A 25,155-nucleotide genomic window follows, 5' to 3' on the forward strand; every position below is an offset into this window, starting at 1 on the left:
GACAAAAAAAAAAAAAAAATTATTATTATTATTTTTTATTTTTTATTTTTTTAATTTGTGGCGGACGTAATTCTTTCGTGGCGGGCCGCCACAAATAAATGAGTGTGTGGGAAACCCTGTATATACATATATACATATATATATATATATATATATATATATATATATATATATATATATATATATATATATATATATATATATATATATATATATATATATATATATATATATATATATATATATGAAATACTTGAGTTGGTGAATTCTAGCTTAAATATATTCCCCTCTTAATCACACCCCCAACCACGCCCCCCTTCAAACGTTTTGGAGAAAATATTGCATATTTCATGTTTTGGCCATAAAAAACGTTTTTCTTTTTTTCTTTTTTCTTTTCAAAGGGTATAAAACATAAAAAAATGACTAAAACTTTATGTCAACGGTGAGATCTGAAGTTGATCTATACATATTTAAGTCTTGAAAGTAAAAAAAATTATATATGACTCATTTTTAATGCATTAATGACTGGGAACCTTTCGGGTGCCCAGGACCTTTTAACATTCACCAAAATTAAAAGGGAGCCCTAATGGTTTTGAAATTTAAAAAATATCAAAATGGCCCCTGAATGCTTTGATTTTTCAGTGCGCGGCCCTCAGTGTCAAAAGTTTGGACATGCCTGGGTTAACCGGAAAAGCAATACATTTATCCGCGCTAAAAGAAAATAAGCGCTCCCCCCCAATGTACAGGAGGCACACGACGTATGACCAATAGTCACATTGGAGACTGTGCCTGGACACTGGGACTTCACACGTAGGTGTGAAAAAGTATATATATGAAGTATATATAAAACTATAAGGTCCTTTAACGGCAATTTTTTTTTTTAACGCGCAAATAATGTCCTGACTCCTTTTTGACCCTCGGCCCGTTCCGTAGCTTGAGGAAATGTAATGGCGTCCAGTTACTGTGGAGCCACAAGCGTGGAAAATAGCAAGTAGAAATGTACGAAGAAAGCAGGGCATTATAGAAGTCTCAGGTCCAAAGCCATGGCAAGTCCTTCTCCGACGACATCATTAGATCGAACGCTGCTGGCGCGCTGTGCCGCTTGTAGAGAGGAGGAGCTTCACGTCCGTGTGTACATTACAGTTAAGTGCATTGATAACATCAATTGTAGATTGTTACTGTAACTGCTATATTAAGATAGAATAAAAACTCAGCAGAAAAAAAGAGGAAATCTGAAATCACTTTTATCTGAGACTGTCGTCAAAATATGTCAAGTCTTTTCTCATACCAATCACACATTTCCGGTTTCACAATAATAGCGCTACGCTTCACATCCGGTCTAACCAACAAAACAACAAAAAATTGTCTTACAACGCCATCATGCTTAGTCAAAGATGTTTTGTAACATTATTCTGTGATATTTCTACCGAAAAAATGTTTTCTGGCAGGTTGAAATAAGGTGTATTGTAATTGCGGCGGCAATTACTAGGTAGACTGTCTTTGAACAAGTCAGCTTTTTATTTATGTTCACAAATAGCACTGTCAAACTAGATAGGCAGAAGCGCGACACACACATGACGGCTCCATCCTCGAACACTTTATCTTTCTCGTCTTCTTCTTCTAGGTCTAAACACTGCAAGCATGCATGTCACTGCCCTCTGTAGCCCACATCGGGTAATTACAGTTCACTAGACAATATTATCATTGCTGCAGTATATTCTTTCATAACCTGTTCTGATTGATAGTCCACAATTGCATATTGTTTATAAGGCTGGATAAAACATTTTTATTAATAAATAGAGAAGGTTAAAACATTGTCATGCCGCAAAATAAGTATGATTAACTTGTACAACATGTAATGTACAGAATATCAGAAGCATTTATTGAGGTTGAAATATCACAGATTACATAACCGAACATATTTGACAATCAAAGCATGATAGTTACAATTCACACGTTGTTATTAATGCGTGAAACTGGTATCTAATGATGGTGTGACTCCTCGTCTAAATGCAAGTGCTCCTACAGCAGGAATACAAATTATTTATTTATGTAGTTTCTGTAAATGTAAAAAAAACTCTGTGTTTTAAAATTCAGTGTATAAAAATTCTGATTTAAAATTCAGTGTAGAAAAAATCAGTGCTGAAAAATTCAGTGTAAAAAAATTTAGTTTATAAAAATTCAGTCACACTGAAAACACTGAATTTTTTTACATTTAATTTTTTTTCACTTAATTTTTCAGCACTGAATTTTTATACACTGAATTTTAAAACACAGAGTTTTTGTTTACTGAATTTTTATACACTGAATTTTTTTACTTACTTTTTTACACTGGTTTTTTTACCCTGAATTTTTCAGCACTGAATTTTTAAACACTTATATTTTATACACTTAATTTTTTTACATTAACTTTTTAAACACTGATTTTTTTTTTACAGTAAATTCTTTATTTTTACAAAATACAAAATCTGGCAAAACACCAACGCACTGCAGGTCATTTTTTTATTGTCTTTAAAAGTGTGTTTATATCCTTTTTGTGTTGAGCTGTTTAAAAAAAAAAAAACATTACATAATAGCAAACTAATTGTGCAGTCATGGTATTAAAATTTGAAAATGGCATTTATTAATGATGAAAAATTATATCTGCGATTAAATATTTTAATCGTTGGACAGCGCTAGTGAAAATACAAAAAAACTGAACTATTTGAGAAATCAGACTAAATTAGTGAATGTAGTGATTGTGGTTCTTAAGGGTTTTACGTAAGCGTTGTATGAAAGTCGATCAGATAACGTGATGTCATAAATGATGTGCTTTTTAGGGTTGAACTTAAAACACTAAAATCACAAGACAAATTGAAAAAAAATTAAAAAAAATCTCCAACTTTGTGAAAAATTTGCTGCAAAATCAGTTGTTTGTGTTGCGATAAAGACAAAAAAAACTTTGTGGTGTGTTCGGGGGCACGTTTGTGCCCTAAAGCTGTCTCGTCAGTCCTCCGACGTACGTCATCGCGAGCTCACATGCTCGCTTTCCTTCTGGAACTCCACTTGACACAAACAGAAAGGAGGACGTGGAAAACGTAGGATCCAAGATGAAGGGATGATGCTGCTTGGAGTTTTTGAAAGTCTCAGCTGTTCATCACTGGATGATGAATTATTGATATGGGGCCAAGGGGGGGGCGTTACAAACGGGCTCTGGCGGATTGTGAAGGTGGAGAATAGTTAACCTATTCCAAGGCCTACGTGAATAATTTAGTCGGTTGGACAAAGAAGACGCTCATCCGCCCTCCATCAAAACCTTTCAAGACCGACATGACGGCGCCTCAAACACTTCCTGTCCACGGGTAACGTTAGCGTTGGCGGTTAGCTAGTATAGAGGTTAATTTGTGTCTTTGTTACGAAAGCTTTTTTTTTTTGACACTGAATTTAAGTAACTCAGATTTTGTGAACTGATTTTTTTTTTTTACATTAAATGATGACAATTTCAATGAAAAAAAAATTGGGTTTAAAAATTCAGTGTAAAACAATTCAGTGAAAAACGATTCAGTGTAAGAAAATTAAGTGTAAAAAAATGTATGTAATAAAAATTCAGTGTAGAAAATTTGCTGCTTCAAAAGCAAGACTCATTTCCGGTAAATTAAGACTGAAGCAATCGATCCTGTATCAGAACCAGCCAATGAGGTGTCAAGTTTGGAGTTACGTGACACGGGCCCAGTTAACTGCCTTTTTTATGCGATTTTGCAAGACCCGTGTCACGTGACTTCAAACTTGACACCTCATTGGCTGGTTCTGAGACAAGATCGATTTTTCAGCACTGAATTTCTTTACACAACATTTTTATACACTGAATTATTTTACACTGAATTTTCATACACTGACATTTTAAACACTTAATTTACACTGTTTTTTTCCCAACTAAATGTTCCAGCACTGATTAATAATACATTGAATTTTCAAACACATGTTTTTATCACTGAATTTTTAAACACTGATTTTTTCTTACACTAAACTTTTCAGCACTGAATTTTTAAGCACTGATTATTATTACACTGAATTTTAAAACACTGGTTTTTATCAGTGAATTTTTAAACACTAATTTTTTTACATTAAATTTTTCAGCACTGAATTATTTTTACACTGAATTTTCAAAGACTTAATTTTTTTACACGGAATTTTTAATTACTGTTTTTTTTTTTACACTAAACTTTTTAGCACTCAATTTTTAATCACTGATTATTAATACACTGAATTTTAAAACTGAATTTGTATACACTGAATTTTTAAACACTGATTTATTTTCACTGAAATTTTCAGCACTGAATGATTTTTACATAGAAATTTTAAACACTAAAATTTTTTACACTGAGTTTTTAAACACTGATTTTTTTTTACACTAAACTTTTCAGCACTGAATTTTTAAACACCGATTATTAATACACTGAATTTTACAACTCTGTTTTTTATCACTGAATTTTTAAACACCGATTTTTTTTTTATACTAAATTTTCAGCACTGAATTATTTTTACATAGAATTTTTAAACACTTAATTTTTTTACACTGAATTTTTAAACACTGATTAATAATACATTGAATTTTAAAACATGTTTTTATCACTGATTTTTTAAACTGATTTTTTCTTACCCTAAACTTTTCAGCACTGAATTTTTAAACACTGATTATTAATGCACTGAATTTTAAAGGCCTACTGAAATTAATTTTTTTTATTTAAACGGGAATAGCAGATCCATTCTATGTGTCATACTTGATCATTTCGCGATATTGCCATATTTTTGCTGAAAGGATTTAGTAGAGAAAATCGACGATAAACTTCGCAACTTTTGCTTGCTGATAAAAAAAAGCCTTGCCCCTACCGGAAGTATATCGTGACGTCACAAGACTAAGGATTCCTCACAATTCCCCGTTGTTTACAATGGAGTGAGAGACATTCGGAGCGAGAAAGCGACGATTACCCCATTAATTTGAGCGAGGATGAAAGATTTGTGGATGAGGAACGTTAGAGTGAATGACTAGAATGCAGTGAAATACATATCTTTTTTCGCTCTGACCGTAACTTAGGTACAAGCTGGCTCATTGGATTCCACACTCTCTCCTTTTTCTATTGTGGATCACGGATTTGTATTTTAAACCACCTCGGATACTATATCCTCTTGAAAATGAACATGTAAATACACGGTTAATAACTTTCAGCTTGGCGAAGCTAAAAAATTAGAAGCTATGTTAGCTACAGAGCTAACATGATAGCAGGCTCAAAATGCAGATAGAAACAAAATTTTAAAAAAAACCCTGACTGGAAGGCTAGACAGAAGATCAACAATACTATTAAACCATGAACATGTAAATACACGGTTATTAATTTTCAGCTTGGCGAAGCTAAAAAAATAGACGCTAAGTTAGCTACGGAGCTAACGTGATAGCATCAGTCTCAAATGCAGATAGAAACAAAATAAAAAAAAACCCTGACTGGAAGGCTAGACAGAAGATCAACAATACTATTAAACCATGAACATGTAAATACACGGTTATTAATTTTCAGCTTGGCGAAGCTAAAAAAAATAGAAGCTAAGTTAGCTACGGGGCGGCGGCGGGCGTTGTAGCTTTCGACGACACCCCGGCCGCCATCAGAGTCGGCAAGAAACATATATTTCCCCAAAGTTACGTGCGTGACATGCACATATCGACACGCACGTACGGGCAAGCGATCAAATGTTTGGAAGCCAAAGCTGTACTCACCGTAGTGCGTCTGCTCTCCAGCTCAAAACACAACACAACCTCCTGGTGTTGGTGTTGCTACAGCCAGCCGCTAATACACCGATTGCACCTACAACTTTCTTATTTGCAGTCTCCATTGTCCATTAAACAAATTACAAAATATTCACCAACACAGATGTCCAGAATACTGTGGAATTTTGTTGAAGAAAACAGCTATTTGCATAAGGTCCAAACACTACCCTTGACCTCGTGACGTCACGCGCACACGTCATCATACCGCGACGTTTTGAACCAGAAGTTTCCCGGGAATTTTAAAATTGCACTTTATAAGTTAACCCGGCCGTATTGGCATGTGTTGCAATGTTAAGATTTTATCATTGATATATAAACTATCAGACTGCGTGGTCAGTAGTAGTGGGTTTCAGTAGGCCTTTAAAACACTGTTTTTTATCACTGAATTTTTAAACACTAATTTTTTTTTTTAACAAATTTTTTCACCACTGAAATTTTCAGCACTGAATTATTTTTACATAGAATTTTTAAACACTTTATTATCTTACACTGAAATTTTAAACACTGATTTTTTTAACACTACATTTTTCAGCACTGAATTTTTAAGCACTGATTATTATTACACTGAATTTTAAAACACTGGTTTTTATCACTGAATTTTTAAACAATAATTTTTTACACTAAATCTTTCAGCACTGAATTATTTTTACACTGAATTTTCAAACACTTAAATTTTTACACTGAATTTTTAATTACTGATTTTTTTTACACTAAACTTTTCAGCACTGAATTTTTAATCACTGATTATTAATACAGTGAATTTTAAAACATAATTTTTATCACTGTATTTTTTTTACACAGAATTTTCATATACAGATTTTTTTTACACCGAATTTTTAAAGACACATTTTGCTAACAATTTTTTTTCCAATTGAATTGTCTGCATAATTTGATGTAAAATACAAAATCAGTTGCATAAATTCGGTGTCAAGAAACGGCTTTCGTAATAAAGACGGCAATTAACCTCCATAGCGAGCAGCTACTTTCAATCTGAACACCTTTACAGCAAATAATGAAACATGTGACTTCAGGTCCGGGGTTGTAGTTTTGTGATTAAACTTTGATTGATTGATTAGCATTCAGGCTACGTTAGCTTCACACTTGGTCGCCCCAAGGAAATACTCCGGTTGGAGCGAACTTTCTTATCGTCCGACGTCAAGACCCCTCACAGAAGTCGAAGGCGGACTCGAACTTGACGGACGAGATCGATGAAGTCGGCGACAAGCGACTGTCACCGCTGTGAGTTGGATGGCCGACGAGGTCAAAGCGGCGTCCCCCAGAGAGTCGTCTGAGTGGCACCGATGGCGACGAGGGTCTCCCCTTCCGTGGACGCTTCTCAGCCCTAACATGGCGCCAAGCAGGCTCGGTGCGGCTAGAGCGGTGCCCGAATGAGCGGAGAGGATTGATTTATTTTCTCATGGAAATACAAAGAAAGGCGCCGCCGCTCCGCCGAGAGTCGGGATGCTAATGGAGCTTTTAGAATGTTGCCGTGGAAATCCCCTCGAGCGTTTTTGTTGTTCGCCACTCCAGCCTCTCTGAGTGGACGGGCGTCCCAGCTGACGTGTTTGTTTGAAATGTCTTCTTCCTGGACCGCCGCCAACATGGCGGCTCATCCAGGTGAGCGGAGTGTTGAACGTTTTCCCAGCTGGGCGAAGTGAAGCACTTTGGGAAGTGTGCAGGTGTCGATACGCCACGCCGCCTTGAAAGCTGCGGTAATTGGAGCTCGGCGGGACGCGTGCCCCCCGCCTGACACCCCTCAATCCGCCGCCGCCGTCCCCCACGGGGATTTGTGCTCCCAATTATGGCCCGGCGCTCCTTGATCCTGCGTGCAATTTGCTGCAGGGGCGTCGGCGTGGTCGTCCTCCGGAAATCTAATTAGCAAACTTTCTCCTTGGGCAGGTGTGACGCGAGCACGCGCTCAGCCGCTCAGGGAGTCGCCGTGATGGCGGTCATGAGACTGCAATGAGCGGGGGAGGGAGGGGGAGAGAAGCGCACAATGAAGCCTCTGTCTCGCCGTCCACGTTGGAATCATGCGTTGTTTTGCTGACCGTGCGCTTGTTTGCATCCTCTGGCCACCTTAAATCCCCCGGTGTTAGCGTTAGCAAGGAAGGACTCGTGGGATTTTGGCCAACGTCCTTTTATAGTGCTACAGGAAGTAATATAGTATGTAGGGTCCTCAGTACCATGCAGTGTAGTGTTGTAAAGTTGTATTTTCATGTAGTGTGTAATGTGTATTTTCATGGATTTAATGTAATATTTTCATGTAGTATGTAATGTAGTGTATTTTCATGAATTTTATTTAATATTTTCATGTAGTATGTAATGTAGTGTATTTTAATGGATTTAATATATTTTCATGTAGTGTGTAGTGTAGTGTATTTTATGGATTTAATGTACGATTTTCATGTAGTATGTAATGTAGTGTATTTTCATGGATTTAATATATTTTCATGTAGTGTAGTGTATTTCATGGATTTAATGTAATATGTTCATGTCGTATGCAATGTAGTGTAGTTTCATGGATTTAATGTAATATTTTCATGTAGTATGTAATGTAGTGTATTTTCATGAATTTAATGTAATATTTTTATGTAGTATGTAATGTAGTGTATTTTAATGGATTTAATATATTTTCATGTAGTATGTAGTGTAGTGTATTTCATGGATTTAATGTAAGATTTTCATGTAGTATGTAATGTAGTGTATTTTAATGGATTTAATATATTTTCACGTAGTATGTAGTGTAGTGTATTTCATGGATTTAATGTAAGATTTTCATGTAGTATGTAATGTGTATTTTCATGAATTTAATTTAATATTTTCATGTATTATGTAATGTAGTGTATTTTAATAGATTTAATGTAATATTTCCATGTAGTATGTAATGTGTATTTCATGGATTTAATGTAATATTTTCATGTAGTATGTAATGTAGTGTATTTTCATGGATTTAATTAAATATTTTCATGTAGTTTGTAATGTGTATTTTCATGGATTTAATATATTTTCATGTAGTATGTAGAGTAGTGTATTTCATGGATTTAATATAATATTTTCATGTAGTATGTAATGTGTATTTTCACAGATTTAATATATTTCCATGTAGTATGTAATGTAGTGTATTTTCATGGATTTAATGTAATATTTTCATGTAGTATGTAATGTGTATTTTCACGGATTTAATATATTTCCATGTAGTATGTAATGTAGTGTATTTTCATGGATTTAATGTAATATTTTCATGTAGTATGTAATGTGTATTTTCACGGATTTAATATATTTCCATGTAGTATGTAATGTAGTGTATTTTCATGTATTTAATGTAATATTTTCATGTAGTATGTAATGTGTATTTTCACGGATTTAATATATTTCCATGTGGTATGTAATGTAGTGTATTTTCATGGATTTAATGTAATATTTTCATGTTGTGTATAATGTGTATTTTCACAGATTTAATATATTTCCATGCCGTATGTAATGTAGTGTAGTTTCATGGATTTAATGTAATATTTTACTGTAGTATATAATGTTGTGTATTTTCATGGATTTAATGTAATATTCTCATGTAGTATGTAATGTCGGGTATTTTCATGGATTTAATGTAATATTTTCATGTTGTATGTAATGTGTATTTCCACGGATTTAATATATTTCCATGTAGTATGTAATGTAGTGTAGTTTCATGGATTTAATGTAATATTTCCATGTAGTATGTAATGTCATGTAATTTCATGGATTTAGTCAAATATTTTCATGTAATATGTAATATGTGTATTTTCATGAATTGTATTTAATGTTTTCATGTATTTTGTAATGTCGTGTATTTTAATGGATTTAATGTAATATTTTCATGTATTGTGAGTGTAGTTTTTTAATGAGGGAATGCAGTATTTCAAAATATGTAATGTAGTGTGATGTGTTAGTGCAGTATTTTAATGTAGTGTTTCACGTTGTTTGAACAAAATCAGCTGTGTTGGCCAAGCATGTTTGACACAAAAGGAATTTGAACTGGTAGACAATGCTCTCCTTGTTTATTCATGTAAAGAATATAAATATGAACGATTAACTGAAGATATAGACACATTTGCGTGTGCATGTACAGTATGTATACAGTATATGTGTGTGTGTGTATATATACAGTATATTTATGTATACATATATATGTTTATAAGTGTGTGTGTGTGTACAGTATATGTATTTATACTAGGGATGTCCGATATTGGCTTTTTGCCGATATCCGATATTCAGATATTGTCCAACTCTTTAATTACCGATATCAACCGATACTGATATCAACCGATACTGGTATATACAGTCGTGGAATTAACACATTATTATGCCTAATTTGGACAACCAGGTATGGTGAAGATAAGGTCCTTTTTAAAAAAATTTATAAAATAAAATAAGATAAATGCATTAAAAACATTTTCTTGAATAAAAAAGAAAGTCAAACAATATAAAAACAGTTACATAGAAACTAGTAATTAATGAAAATGAGTAAAATTAACTGTTAAAGGTTAGTACTATTAGTGGACCAGCAGCACGCACAATCATGTGTGCTTACGGACTGTATCCCTTGCAGACTGTATTGATATATATTGATATATAATGTAGGAACCAGAAAGAAACAACCCTTTTGTGTGAATGAGTGTAAATGGGGGAGGGAGGTTTTTTGGGTTGGTGCACTAATTGTAAGTGTATCTTGTGTTTTTTATGTTGATTTAATAAAAAAAAAAAAAAAAAAAAAAAATATATATATATATATATAAAAATAAAAAAACGATACTGATATTAAAAATACCGATAATTTCCGATATTACATTTTAAAGCATTTATCGGCCGATAAAATCGGCAGGCCGATATTATCGGACATCTCTAATTTATACATATGTTTATGTATGTGTGTGTACAGTATATAATGATAAATAAATGGGTTGTACTTGTATAGCGCTTTTCTACCTTCAAGGTACTCAAAGCGCTTTGACAGTATTTCCACATTTACCCATTCACACACACATTCACACACTGATGGCGGGAGCTGCCATGCAAGGCGCTAACCAGCAGCCATCAGAGGCAAAGGGTGAAGTGTCTTGCCCAAGGACACAACGGACGTGACTAGGAAGGGAGAAGGTGGGAATTGAACCCCAGTAACCAGCAACTCTCCGATTGCTGGCCAAGCCACTCTACCAACTTCGCCACGCCGTCCCTGTATATGTATGTATACATATGTTTGTGTGTGTGTGTATATATATATATATGTAGTATATGTATGTATACATATACATGTTTATAAGTGTGTGTGTGTGTGTGTGTACAGTATATGTATGTATACTGTACATATGTTTGTGTGTGTGTGTACAGTATATGTATGTATACATATGTTTGTGTGTATATGTATATATATATATATATATATGTATGCATATATGTTTGTGTGTGTATATATATATATATTAGAGATGTCCGATAATATCGGTCTGCCGATATTATCGGCCGATAAATGCGTTAAAATGTAATATCGGAAATTATCGGCATCGTTTTTTTTTTATTATCAGTATCGTTTTTTTTTTGTTTTTTTTATTAAATCCACATAAAAAACACAAGATACACTTACAATTAGTGCACCAACCCAAAAAACCTCTCTCCCCCATTTACACTCATTCACACAAAAGGGTTGTTTCTTTCTGTTATTAATATTCTGGTTCCTACATTATATATCAATATATATCAATACAGTCTGCAAGGGATACAGTCCGTAAGCACACATGATTGTGCGTGCTGCTGGTCCACTAATAATACTAACCTTTAACAGTTAATTTTACAAATTTTCATTAATTACTAGTTTCTATGTAACTGTTTTTATATTGTTGTACTTTCTTTTTTATTCAAGAAAATGTTTTTAATTTATTTATCTTATTTTACTAATTTTTAAAAAAAGTACTTTATCTTCACCATACCTGGTTGTCCAAATTAGGCATAATGTGTTAATTCCACGACTGTATATATCGGTTGATATCGGTATCGGTTGATATCGGTATCGGTAATTAAAGAGTTGGACAATATCGGCATATCGGATATCGGCAAAAAGCCATTATCGGACATCCCTAATATATATATATATATATATATATATATATATATATATATATATATATATACACACATATATATATGTGTGTATATATATATGTATATATATATATATATATATATATATATGTGTGTATATATATATGTATATATGTATATATATATATATATATATATATATATATATATATATATATATATGTATATATATATATATATGTATATATATGTGTATATATGTATATATATATGTATATATATATATATATGTATATATATATATATATATATATATGTATATATATATATGTATATATGTATATATATATGTATATATATATATATATATATATATATATGTATATATATATATATATATATATATATATATATATATGTATTCATACATATATATGTATGAATACATATATATGTATGTATGTATGTATACATATATATGTATTTATGTATACATATATATGTTTATAAGTGTGTGTGTATATACAGATACACACATAAACGTGGGTGTGTGTATATTTACATACTAATATATATACACACACACACATATATACAGTATATATATATACTGTATATATATATGTACATGTGTATATATATATACACATGTGTATATATATATATATGTATGCATATGTATGTATATATATATACTGTATATATATATATATATTTATATATATATATACTGTATATATATATATATATATTTATATATATATATATACTGTATGTATATATATATATATATACTGTGTATATATATATATATATATATATATATATATATATATATATATATATATATATATATATATATATATATATATATATATACTGTATCTTTCTTCCTGTGAGCTGTTTGTTGTGTTTACGTAGTACTCCAGAGGTACAGTATTTTAGATGTAACTGTGTATTGTGCGTGGAACATGATGGAAACACTAACAAATCATCTTCACAGCAAAGAGGTTGTAATACTCGAGACTTTGTCCTCACTCTGAGAGACTTTGAGCTGAGAACATTCCAGAAGAAGAAATGTCACCTGGAAGCGCCTCATGTACAGCTAGCACGTGACGCTAACTAGCCAGCTAACTAGCGAGCTAGCTTGTGTTCTGTGTCTCAGTTGATTCAACAAGGCAAGTTGTTTTATTTTGAAAATGGAGGAAACCAAGTACACGCTTATTGAAAGCAGCTTTTCATTTGAGGCATCAGAGCTGGTATGTTGTCATACTGTTTGGCTGGCTTTATCACAGAAAATGTTCCGGACTGAACTTTGAAGCCAGGCTTCTGGTACAGATCATTCCGAGGGGAACACGTTATTTCCCACGCTTTTATCAGCGCCCGCTTGTCACTTTCAGACGGCGAGCTGGCGGCCGCGCTTTGTGTGGTCGTCTGTTTTTGTGTTGTTTGTGTGCGCTAAACCGGCCTGCTAGGCAACGTTCAGACTCTTTATCATCTGTCCTTGTGTGCTAGCGTAATATTAGCATCTTGCTAAATCCACATTAACCTGCTCAGTGGCCTAGTGGTTAGAGTGTCCGCCCTGAGATCGGTAGGTTGTGAGTTCAAACCCCGGCCGAGTCATACCAAAGACTAAAAAAATGGGAGCCATTACCTCCCTGCTTCGCACTCAGCATCAAGGGTTGGAATTGGGGGTTAAATCACCAAAAATGATTCCCAGGCGCGGCCACCGTTGCTGCTCACTGCTCCCCTCACCTCCCAGGGGGTGATCAAGGGTGATGGGTCAAATGCAGAGAATAATTTCGCCACACCTAGTGTGTGTGTGACAATCATTGGTACTTTACCTTTACTTTTGTACGCAATTATGGCTGCCACATGAAACAGTGAATGTATAAAAATATACGTTACACAATTTGCAAAGGCAACTGTTTGAAATGGGTTTTTTTTATAACAAATAAAATGCTTGGAACAGGCCACATAAAAAGATTAGGCAGGCCATTCTAAAAAGAAGCTGCTATGCCATGTAGTATGTAATGATGTGGTGGACCACTTTAATGATGTGGCGTGCCACATACAAATTGTTGGACGTGTCACATTAAAATTATGGGATGGGTCACGCTAAAATTAAGTGGCGGTCCACGATCAAAATTACGCAGCGGGCCACGATAAAATGATGTGGCAAGTCACAGTAAACTTATGGGACGGGCCATACTAAAAGGAAGTGGCGCTCCACGGCAAAGTAAAATGATTTGGCTCGCCTGATAAATGATGTAGCAGGCCACGACCACGTAATATGATGTAGCAGGCCACTTTAAATCGACGTGGAGGGCCACATTAGAAATAGGTGGCATGTCACATTAAAAATATGTGGAGGGTCAAGTTAAAAGGAGGTGGCTCGCTTCATAAATGACGTGGTAGACCACATACAATTATGTAGAAGGCCACGTTAAAGTGATGTGGAGGGTCACTTAAAATGATGTGGCGGGTCACGTTAAACGGATGTGGCTCGCCTTATAAATGACGTGGTAGACCACATACAATTATGAAGCAGGCCACATTAAAGTGATGTGGAGGGTCACGTTAAAAGGATGTGGCTCGCCTCATAAATGATGTGGTTGACCACATAAAACAGTATGATGTAGCAGGCCACGACCACATAATATGATGTAGCAGGCCACGTTAAATCGATGTGGAGGGTCACATTAGAATTACGTGGAGGGTCACGTTAAAAGTAAGTGGCTCGCCTCATAAATGATGTGGTAGACCACATACAATTATGTAGCAGGCCACTTTAAAGTGATGTGTAGGCTCACTTAAAATGATGTGGCGGGTCACGTTAAAAGGATGTGGCTCGCCTCATAAATGAAGTGGTTGACCACATAAAATGATGTAGCAGGCCAAATTAAAATGATGTGGAGGGTCACATTAAAATGATGTGGCTCGCCTCATATATGATGTGGTAAATGGAGGGTCACATAAATGTGGAGGGTCACATAAATGATGTGGTAGACCACATAAGTTATGTAGCAGGCCACATTAAAATGACATGGAGGTTCACATAAATGATGTGGTAGACCACATAAGTGATGTAGCAGGCCACATTAAAATGATGTGGAGGGTCACATAAATGAAGTGGTAGACCACATAAATGATGTAGCAGGCCACATTAAAATGACGTGGAGGGTCACATAAATGATGTGGTAGACCACATAAGTGATGTAGCAGGCTACATTAAAATGAAGTGGCGGTGCACAATAAAAAAAAATGTGGTAGGCCAGATTAAATGTTGGCCTTGTGCTGTACTCAAACATGACTGAGTGTAAAACGTGTCGTCTCCCGCCAGGTGGGAGGTGACGCCGCGGTGGGAGGGGCCATGTCTTCCCGCTGAGTCGACACTTTCGGGCCACGATGAGGCGGACGCCGCACTCGCCCCTCCCCTTCCTGCCGCTCCTGCTGATCGCGGCCTCCTTGGCGCGGACGTGCCACGGCGCCGCCCCCTTCCCTCAGGACCTGGAGCCCCTCAGCGTGGTGGGCCGCCAAGGTGAGTCCCGTGTTGCCGTGACGACGGCGCTCATTAGTGATGACATCATGTCATTGATCCCATTCTGCACTTTCCAATGCATACAGAGCGACTTATAATGTAGTATAGCTGCGAGAGTACTTCACCAGCGTGGAAGTTACTTCGTAGACAACAGTTGCAGATAGTGAGACCCCCACCCCCCTCCCCTTCCCGGTCCCAGCGTGATTGACAGCGTCCCCTGACAGTAATGGATCACAATGGAGGCGAAGAGGGGCCATTAGCGCAAGTGTCTGCGCTAATAGCGGCACGCCATGTAATGAGGGCCATTTGTCAGCTGAGGGTCCTGCAGGTGACGCCATAACACCATCACCCAGTCCATAAAACCGCTCCTGGAGTCACTTTGAAGTCGGGATGTTCTCGGTGGCGGGAACGAGGGAAACATGTCGAGTCGGGGACAGAAATGAAGAAGTACGAAGAAAAGTGTTCTTTTTTAAAAAAAAATTATGAATTTATTAATCAATCAACAAAACAAACACAACAATACCACAATAATGCAATCCAATTCCAAAACCAAACCCGTCCCAGCAACATTAAGAACAACAATAAACAGAGCAATTGAGAGCAATTGAGGACACACAAACATGACACGGAACAATCCAAATGTAGTGAAACAAAAATGAACATTATCGACAACAGCATCAATATTAGTAACAATTTCAAAATAGCAGCGATTAAAAAGTCCTCATTGATATTATCATTAAAAACATTCATAAAAAAAAATTTGAAAGAATAGTGTCACAGTGGCTTACACTTGCATCACATCTCATAAGCTTGACAACACACTGTGTCCAATATTTTCCACAAAGATATAATAAGTCATATTTTGGTTCATTTAATAGTTGAAACGAATTTAAATAATGGATCCCATATTCCAATATATGACTCATTATTATCTAAACTAAATGCAGTTTGTTCTACAGATATCATCTCCATAGCTTGTGTGTACCAGTCAGTATAAGTTGGACTATCAACAGCTATCCATTTTTTAAATATTACCCTTTTTGTTATTATGCATATTGAAAGAAAAGCATTTTTACTCTTTGATGACACGTTACTACATTGATTGAGATCCCCAAGAATACAAGTTTGCAGTGTCATTGGGGTGTTTATATTAAGGAATGTGATTGCTTCTTTTGTTGTTTTCAACCATAACTCTTTTATTTTCTGACATTCCCACAATAAATGAACAACAGTTGCCTCGGCTGCCCGACACTTCATACATAACTTGCTATCTACTTCACCAATTTTAACCAGCTGAGGAGATGTAAAATACAATCTATTCAATATCTTAAAATGAGTCAGCTTATCTTTAATGCTTCTAAAGGGCTTATTGGCATTTTCCAAATATCATTCCATGATATGTCTCTTTCATCTAAAATGTTTAAGTCCATCATCCATTTCCGAACACATGCATCATTTGCATTTCTAGTGTGGTGTTCATTTATTATTCCATAAAATAGTTTAATACATTTCTTAATTGTATCTTGATTAAAAAGTGCATCTTCCAGTTCATGGCTATTTAAAGGCCTACTGAAATGATTTTTTTTTATTTAAACGGGGATAGCAGATCTATTCTATGTGTCATACTTGATCATTTCGCGATATTGCCATATTTTTGCTGAAAGGATTTAGTATAGAACAACGACGATAAAGATTGCAACTTTTGGTATCTGATATAAAAAAAAGGCTTGCCCCTACCGGAAGTAGCGTGACGTAGTCAGTTGAACATATACGCAAAGTTCCCTATTGTTTACAATGATGGCCGCATGAAGTGAGAGAGATTCGGACCGAGAAAGCGACAATTTCCCCATTAATTTGAGCGAGGATGAAAGATTTGTGGATGAGTAAAGTGCAAGTGAAGGACTAGTGGGGAGTTGAAGCTATTCAGATAGGGAAGATGCTGTGAGAGCCGGGGGTGACCTGATATTCAGCTGGGAATGACTACAACAGTAAATAAACACAAGACATATATATACTCTATTAGCCACAACACAACCAGGCTTATATTTAACATGCCACAAATTAATCCTGCATAAAAACACCTGCGTGTTTTTTATGCTAGCTCCTAGCTCCTCTGCTGGCTCCTAGCTCCATAGAACACGCCAATACAATTCAAACACCTGATCAACACACACAATCACTCAGCCCAAAAGACCGTTCACCTAACCCAAGGTTCATAAAGCTTATATATTTTTAAAAAGTTACGTACGTGACGCGCACGTACGGTACGGTACGTGTTATGCTAGCTCCTAGCTCCTATGCTAGCTCCTAGCTCCATAGAACACGCCAATACAATTCAAACACCTGATCAACACACACAATCACTCAGCCCAAAAGACCGTTCACCTAACCCAAGGTTCATAAAGCTTATATATTTTTGAAAAGTTACGTACGTGACGCGCACGTACGGTACGGTACGTGTTATGCTAGCTCCTAGCTCCTATGCTAGCTCCTAGCTCCATAGAACACGCCAATACAATTCAAACACCTGATCAACACACACAATCACTCAGCCCAAAAGACCGTTCACCTAACCCAAGGTTCATAAAGCTTATATATTTTTAAAAAGTTACGTACGTGACGCGCACGTACGGTACGGTACGTGTTATGCTAGCTCCTAGCTCCTATGCTAGCTCCTAGCTCCATAGAACACGCCAATACAATTCAAACACCTGATCAACACACACAATCACTCAGCCCAAAAGACCGTTCACCTAACCCAAGGTTCATAAAGCTTATATATTTTTAAAAAGTTACGTACATACGCAAAAAAAAGTTGCGCACATACGGTCAAGCGATCAAATGTTTAGAAGCCAAAGCTGCATACTCACAGTAGCACGTCTGCGTCTTTGTCATCCAAATCAAAGTAATCCTGGTAAGAGTCTGTGTTGTCCCAGTTCTCTACAGGCGTCTGTGTATCGAAGTCAAAAGTCCTCCTGGTTAGAGTCTCTGTTATCCGAGTTCTTCCATCTTGACTGCATCTTTCGGGAATGTAAACAAAGAAGCGCCGGCTGTGTACTGTTGTGGCTGACTACGTTCGAAAAATACGTCCATTTCGCACCGACAACTTTCTTCTTTGCTTGCTCAGCTTCCTTCTTCATAATGCAATGAACATGATTGAAACAGATTCACGAACACAGATGTCCAGAATACTGTGGAATTATGAAATGAAAACAGAGCTTTTTCGTATTGGCTTCAATGTGGAAGGCATACCCGTGTTCGCCGGTCTACGTCACGCGCATACGTCATCCTCAGAGGCGTTTCGAACCGGAAGTTTAGCGGCAAATTTAAAATGTCACTTTATAAGTTAACCCGGCCGTATTGGCATGTGTTATAATGTTAAGATTTCATCATTGATATATAAACTATCAGACTGCGTGGTCGGTTGTAGTGGGTTTCAGTAGGCCTTTAAGGACATACTTTCAGAGGATATGCATTTATTTACAGCGTGTTTTAAAGAGATAAAATGTAAAAAATGATTTCTGGGTACATTATATTGATCAACTAAATCATTGAACGGTTTAAAGAGTTTTTATTAAAGGCCTACTGAAACCCACTACTACCGACCACGCAGTCTGATAGTTTATATATCAATGATGAAATCTTAACATTGCAACACATGCCAATTTGGCCGGGTTAACTTATAAAGTGACATTTTAAATTTCCCGCGAAACTTCCGGTTGAAAACGTTTATGTATGATGACGTATGCGCGTGACGTCAATAGTTAAACGGAAGTATTCGGACACCATTGAATCCAATACAAAAAAGCACTGTTTTCATCTCAAAATTCCACAGTATTCTGGACATCTGTGTTGGTGAATCTTTTGCAATTTGTTTAATGAACAATGAAGACTGCAAAGAAGAAAGTTGTAGGTGGGATCGGTGTATTAGCGGCTGGCTGTAGCAACACAACCAGGAGGACTTTAACTTGGATAGCAGACGCGCTAGCCGACGCTAGCCGCCGACCGCACGGATGATCGGGTGAAGTCCTTCGTCCTTCCGTCGATCGCTGGAACGCAGGTGAGCACGGGTGTTAATGAGCAGATGAGGGCTGGCTGGCGTAGGTGGAGCACTAATGTTTTTATCATAGCTCTGTGAGGTCCCGTTGCTAAGTTAGCTTCAATGGCGTCGTTAGCAACAGCATTGTTAAGCTTCGCCAAGCTGGAAAGCATTAACCGTGTAGTTCCAGGTCCATGGTTTAATAGTATTGTTGATTTTCTGTCTATCCTTCCAGTCAGGGGTTTATTTATTTTGTATATATCTGCATTTGAGCCCGATGCTATCACGTTAGCTCCGTAGCTAAAGTGTTTCGCTGTTGTATTGTCGTGGAGATAAAAGTCACTGTGAATGTCCATTTCGCGTTCTTGACTCTCATTTTCAAGAGGATATAGTATCCGAGGTGGTTTAAAATAGAAATCCGTGATCCACAATAGAAAAAGGAGAAAGTGTGGAATCCAATGAACCCTTGTACCTAAGTTACGGTCAGAGCGAAAAAAGATACGTCCTGCACTGCAATCTAGTCCTTCACTCTCACGTTCCTCATCCACGAATCTTTCATCCTCGCTCAAATTAATGGGTTAATCGTCGCTTTCTCGGTCCGAATATCTCTCGCTGCTGGTGTAAACAATGGGAAAATGTGAGCAGCCCTTCCTCCGGTGTCGTCACGCTACTTCCGGTATAGGCAAGGCTTTTTTTTATCAGCGACCAAAAGTTGCGAACTTTATCGTCGTTGTTCTCTACTAAATCCTTTCAGCAAAAATATGGCAATATCGCGAAATGATCAAGTATGACACAGAATGGATCTGCTATCCTCGTTTAAATTTTTTAAAATTAATTTCAGTAGGTCTTTAATGATATGATGAGGTTTAGTAATACCTTTGTCTTTCCAAGTTGTCCATTTAACCACATTTTTATTAATGATAATATTAGGATTGTACCAAAGCGGTTGATTTACAGATGTCATTGGGTTGATTCCTAGTATTTTCTGGCACAGTTTTAGAATGTTAAAGGTGGCTTCTATTGGGCTCTGCCTCAATTCATTAGGTATTTTTTTTATATAATATAAGCTCCCCACATCAATGTCCAAATTCATTAACATATTTTTTTCTATGTTGATCCAGTCCTTATCTGCAGAAGAATGGAATAAGTGGCTTGCTTGTTCACAACCGAAGGAGATATAATAATGTAAGAAGTTTGGTAATTGTAGTCGTCTTTTATCTTTTTATCTTTTGTGTTTGTTAAGTATGAACATCTGGCCTTCTTTCCACACCATATAAAATGTGATATCATTGTATGTATTTTCTTAAACCAACTTTTATTAATTAGGACAGGCATCATTTTCAGTATATAATTAACTGCTGGCAGTATACTCATTTTTACTATGTTCACCCGACCCCAAAGTGATATTTGGAGACGTGACCAGCGTTCCATTTTGGATTCTATCTTATTTTTTAAATGTTTAAGATTTAGATCTCTACTTGCATAAAGGTTTGGTGTAATATGTAGTCCTAGATATATGATTTCTGCCTTTTTCCATTTAATTTTAGAGTTCTGAACTTGTGATTTCTTACAGTGTTTATTAAGTGGTAATATTTCACATTTGTCCCAATTCACTTTATCCCCTGATAAACAGCCATATTCAGTGATGACATTATTGATATAGTGAAGAGAGGAGTTAACATGTGACAGGTAGAGAATTATGTCGTCACAATACATCGATAGCTTATTGTACTGAGAGCCAATTTTTATACCATGAATATTATTTTCACTTCTTATTTTTGCAGCTAAGGGTTCAATAACCAAATTAAATAATAATCCAGATGCAGGACATCCCTGTTTTACGCCTCTTTTTAACGAAAAAGGTTCTGAAATATGATTATTGGTTTTGACTGATGCCATGGGCCTTGTATAAAGCATCTTAATCCATTGTATAAAATGATCTCCAAATCCAAATTTACGTAATGTGCAAAACATAAATGACCAGTTTATGCGGTCGAAAGCCTTCTCCGCATCAACAGTACATACTGCTGTGGGATATGGGAGACTTCTAGCATAGTAAAAAGTGTTCTGATGAAAGATGGGATTCACAAGTTTGATGACTTCCTGTTTCCTGCTTGTTTTTAGCGGCATGATCGTTAGCATTCTAGTATTAGCATGCTAGCTTTTCTGCTAATTTTGCAAGTGTACACCTCACTGTCATATATGTTGTTATTTGACCAATGATACCTGTTAGCATGCTAATGTTAGTACGCTAGGTTTTTTTCAGCTAATTTTATAGGTATAAACATCAGTCACATCTCGCCACTTGATAAATGCTAATGTTAGCAGGCTAGCATTACAAACACATTTTTCAGTCAAATATTTTGGTATTTGACGTATATTACAATTAGCATTCTAGTATAAGCATGCTAGCTTGTTTTGATAATTTTGCAGGTATACACTTCAGTGTCAAATATTTTGTTACTTGACGAATGACATGCTAACGTTAGTATGCTAGCTTTTTTTAGCCAATTTTGTCGGTACACACCTCAGTCATATTTTGGTACTTGATGCATGCTATTGTTAGCAGACTAACATTTTAAACTATTTTTTCAGGTACACACCTCAGAGTGAAATATTTTGGTATTTGACGTATATTACAATTAGCATTCTAGTATGAGCATGCTAGCTTTTGTTGATAATTTTGCAGGTATACACTTCAGTGTCAAATATTTTGTCACTTGAAGAGTGATTCCTGTTAGCATGCTAATGTTAGTATGCTAGCTTTTTTTAGCCAATTTTGTCGGCATACACCTCAGTCATATTTGGGTACTTGATACATGCTATTGTTCGCAGACTGGCATTTTAAACTATTTTTTCAGGTACACACCTTGAAGTAATGTATTTTGGTACTTGACGCATATTACAATTAGCATTCTAGTATTAGCATTCTACCTTTTTTTCTAATTTCGCAGGCACACACCTCAATGTCAAATATGTTATTTGACGAATGATACCTGTTAGCATGCTAATGTTAGTATGCTAGGTTTTGTTCTGCTAATTTTGTAGGTATAAGCATCAGTCACATCAAGGCACTTGATCAATGCTAATGTTAGCAGGCTAGCATTACAAACACATTTTTCAGGTACACACCTCAGAGTAAAATATTTTGGTATTTGACGTATATTACAATTAGCATTCTAGTATAGCATACTAGCTTTTTTTGTAAATTTTGCAGGTATACACTTCAGTGTCAAATATTTTGTTACTTGACGAATGACACTTGTTAGCATGCTAACGTTAGTATGCTAGCTTTTTTTAGCCAATTTTGTCGGTATACACCTCAGTCATATTTTGGTACTTGATGCATGCTATTGTTAGCAGGCTAGCATTTTAAATAAAAATATTTAAGGTACACACCTTGAAGTAATGTATTTTGGTACTTGACGCATATTCTTGTATTAGCATTCTACCTTTTTTTCTAATTTTGCAGGCACACACCTCAATGTCTTAATATGCTATTTGACGAATGATACCTGTTAGCATGCAAATGTTAGTATGCTAGATTTTGTTCTGCTAATTTCGTAGGTATAAGCATCAGTCACATCTCGGCACTTCATTAATGCTAATGTTAGCAGGCTAGCATTACAAATACATTTTTCAGGTACACACCTCAGAGTAAAATATTTTGGTATTTGACGTATATTACAATTAGCATTATAGTATAAGCATACTAGTTTTTTTTGTTAAAGTTTGCAGGTATACACTTTAGTGTCAAATATTTTGTTACTTGACGAATGACACCTGTTAGCATGCTAACGTTAGTATGCTAGCTTTTTTTAGCCAATCTTGTCGATACACACCTCTGTCATACTTTGCTACTTGATGCATGCTATTGTTAGCAGACTAGCATTTTAAACAATTTTTTCAGGTACACACCTTGAAGTAATGTATTTTGGTACTTGACGCATATTACAATTAGCATTCTAGTATTAGCATTCTACCTTTTTTTCAAATTTTGCAGGCATACACCTCACTGTCAAATATTTTGTTACTAGATGGATGATACCTATTAGCATGCTAAAGTTAGTACGCTAGCTTTTTTTCAACTAATCTGTAGGTGTACACCTCCGTCATATTTTGGTTCTTGATGTATGCTATTGCTAGCTGGCTAGCATTTTAACCACATTTTTCAGGTACAAACTTTGAAGTAATATACTTTAGTATTTGACACATTTACAAGTAGCATTCTAGTGTTAGCATGCTAGCTTTTTTGCTTATTATGAAGGTATACAACTCAGCGACAAATAGTTTGTTACTTGACAAATGACACCTATTATAATGCTAACGTTAGTATGCTAGCTTTTTTCAGCTAATTTTGTAAGTATACACCTCAGTCAAATGGTGGTACATGATGTATGCTATTGTTTGCAGGCCAGCATTTTAAACACATTTTTCAGGTACACACCTTGAAGTATTATATTTTGGTAGTTGACAAATATTACAATTAGCAATCTAGTATTAGCATTCCAACTTTTTTGCTAATTTTGCAGGCATACACCTCAGTGTCAAATATTGTGTCACTTGACAAATGATACTGTTACCATTCTAAATACACTTCAGGCATATTTTAGTAGTTGATGCTTGCTATTGTTAGCAGGCTAGCATTTTAAACACATTTTTCAGGTAAACACCTCAGAGTAATATCTTTTGGTACTTTACGCATATTAGCATTCTAGTATCAGCATGCTAGCTTTTTTGCTTATATTGCCAGCATACACCTCAGCGTCAAATATTTTGTTACCTGACGAATAATACCCGTTAGCATGCTAACGTTAGTATGCTAGCTTTTTTCAGCTTTGATTGATTGAGACTTTTATCAGTAGATTGCACAGTAGAGTACATATTCCGTACAATTGACCACTAAATGGTAAGACCCGAATACGTTTTTCAACTTGTTTAAGTCGGGGTCCACGCTAATCAATTCATGGTAAATCATTTTGTAGGCATAAACATAAATCATATTTTGGTACTTGATGCACGCTAATGTCAGCAGGCAAGCATTATAAACAACTTTTTCAGGTACACACCTCAGAGTAATATATTTTGGTACTTGATGCATGTTACAGTTAGCATTTTAGCCTTAGCATGCTAGCTTTTTTTAGCTAATTTAGCAGGTATACACCTCAGTGTCATATATTTTAGTATTTCACTAATGCTAACTGTAACCATGCTACTGTTAGCATGTTAGCATATTACTCTTAGGATGATAGCTTTTTTTTTAGTTTATTTTCCTCATTTTTTGTTAGTTGACACTATTTTGGCCAGCATTTCATTAGCATTTCAGTTTAGCTTTGACTCTTTGACGTCTTACACACATGTAAGGGGTATGTGTGCTATGGCTATGAGTTGTTTTTTCCCTTGGCCTCAGTCTGGACCCACTCTCCAGGGGCCCAGGCTTAGAACGATTTTTTTTTTTTTTACCTCCCCCCATTGTTTATCTGTATCTCATCTTTTATGTAAGGGGCGCCGGAAGTTGGCAGACCCGTCAGCGATCCTGTTCTGTCTCCCTGTAATGTTTGATCCTGTTCTGTCTCCCTGTAATCTTTGTCTGATCTTGAATGGGATTGTGCTGAAAATTGTAATTTCCCCCTGGGATTAATAAAGTATTTCTGATTCTGATTCTGATTTTAGCGTTTTCTACCTATTGTACTGTTTTTTTGA

At 35.8% G+C, this 25,155-nt stretch overlaps 1 pseudogene; it reads left to right on the forward strand.

Annotated features, from left to right (window-relative positions):
* Positions 1-25,155, forward strand: part of LOC133635718 (semaphorin-6D-like) — a 259,415-nt pseudogene that overhangs the window by 199,611 nt on the left and 34,649 nt on the right.

Source organism: Entelurus aequoreus, linkage group LG20 (genome assembly GCF_033978785.1).
Source record: "Entelurus aequoreus isolate RoL-2023_Sb linkage group LG20, RoL_Eaeq_v1.1, whole genome shotgun sequence".
NCBI classification, from domain to species: Eukaryota; Metazoa; Chordata; class Actinopteri; order Syngnathiformes; family Syngnathidae; genus Entelurus; species Entelurus aequoreus.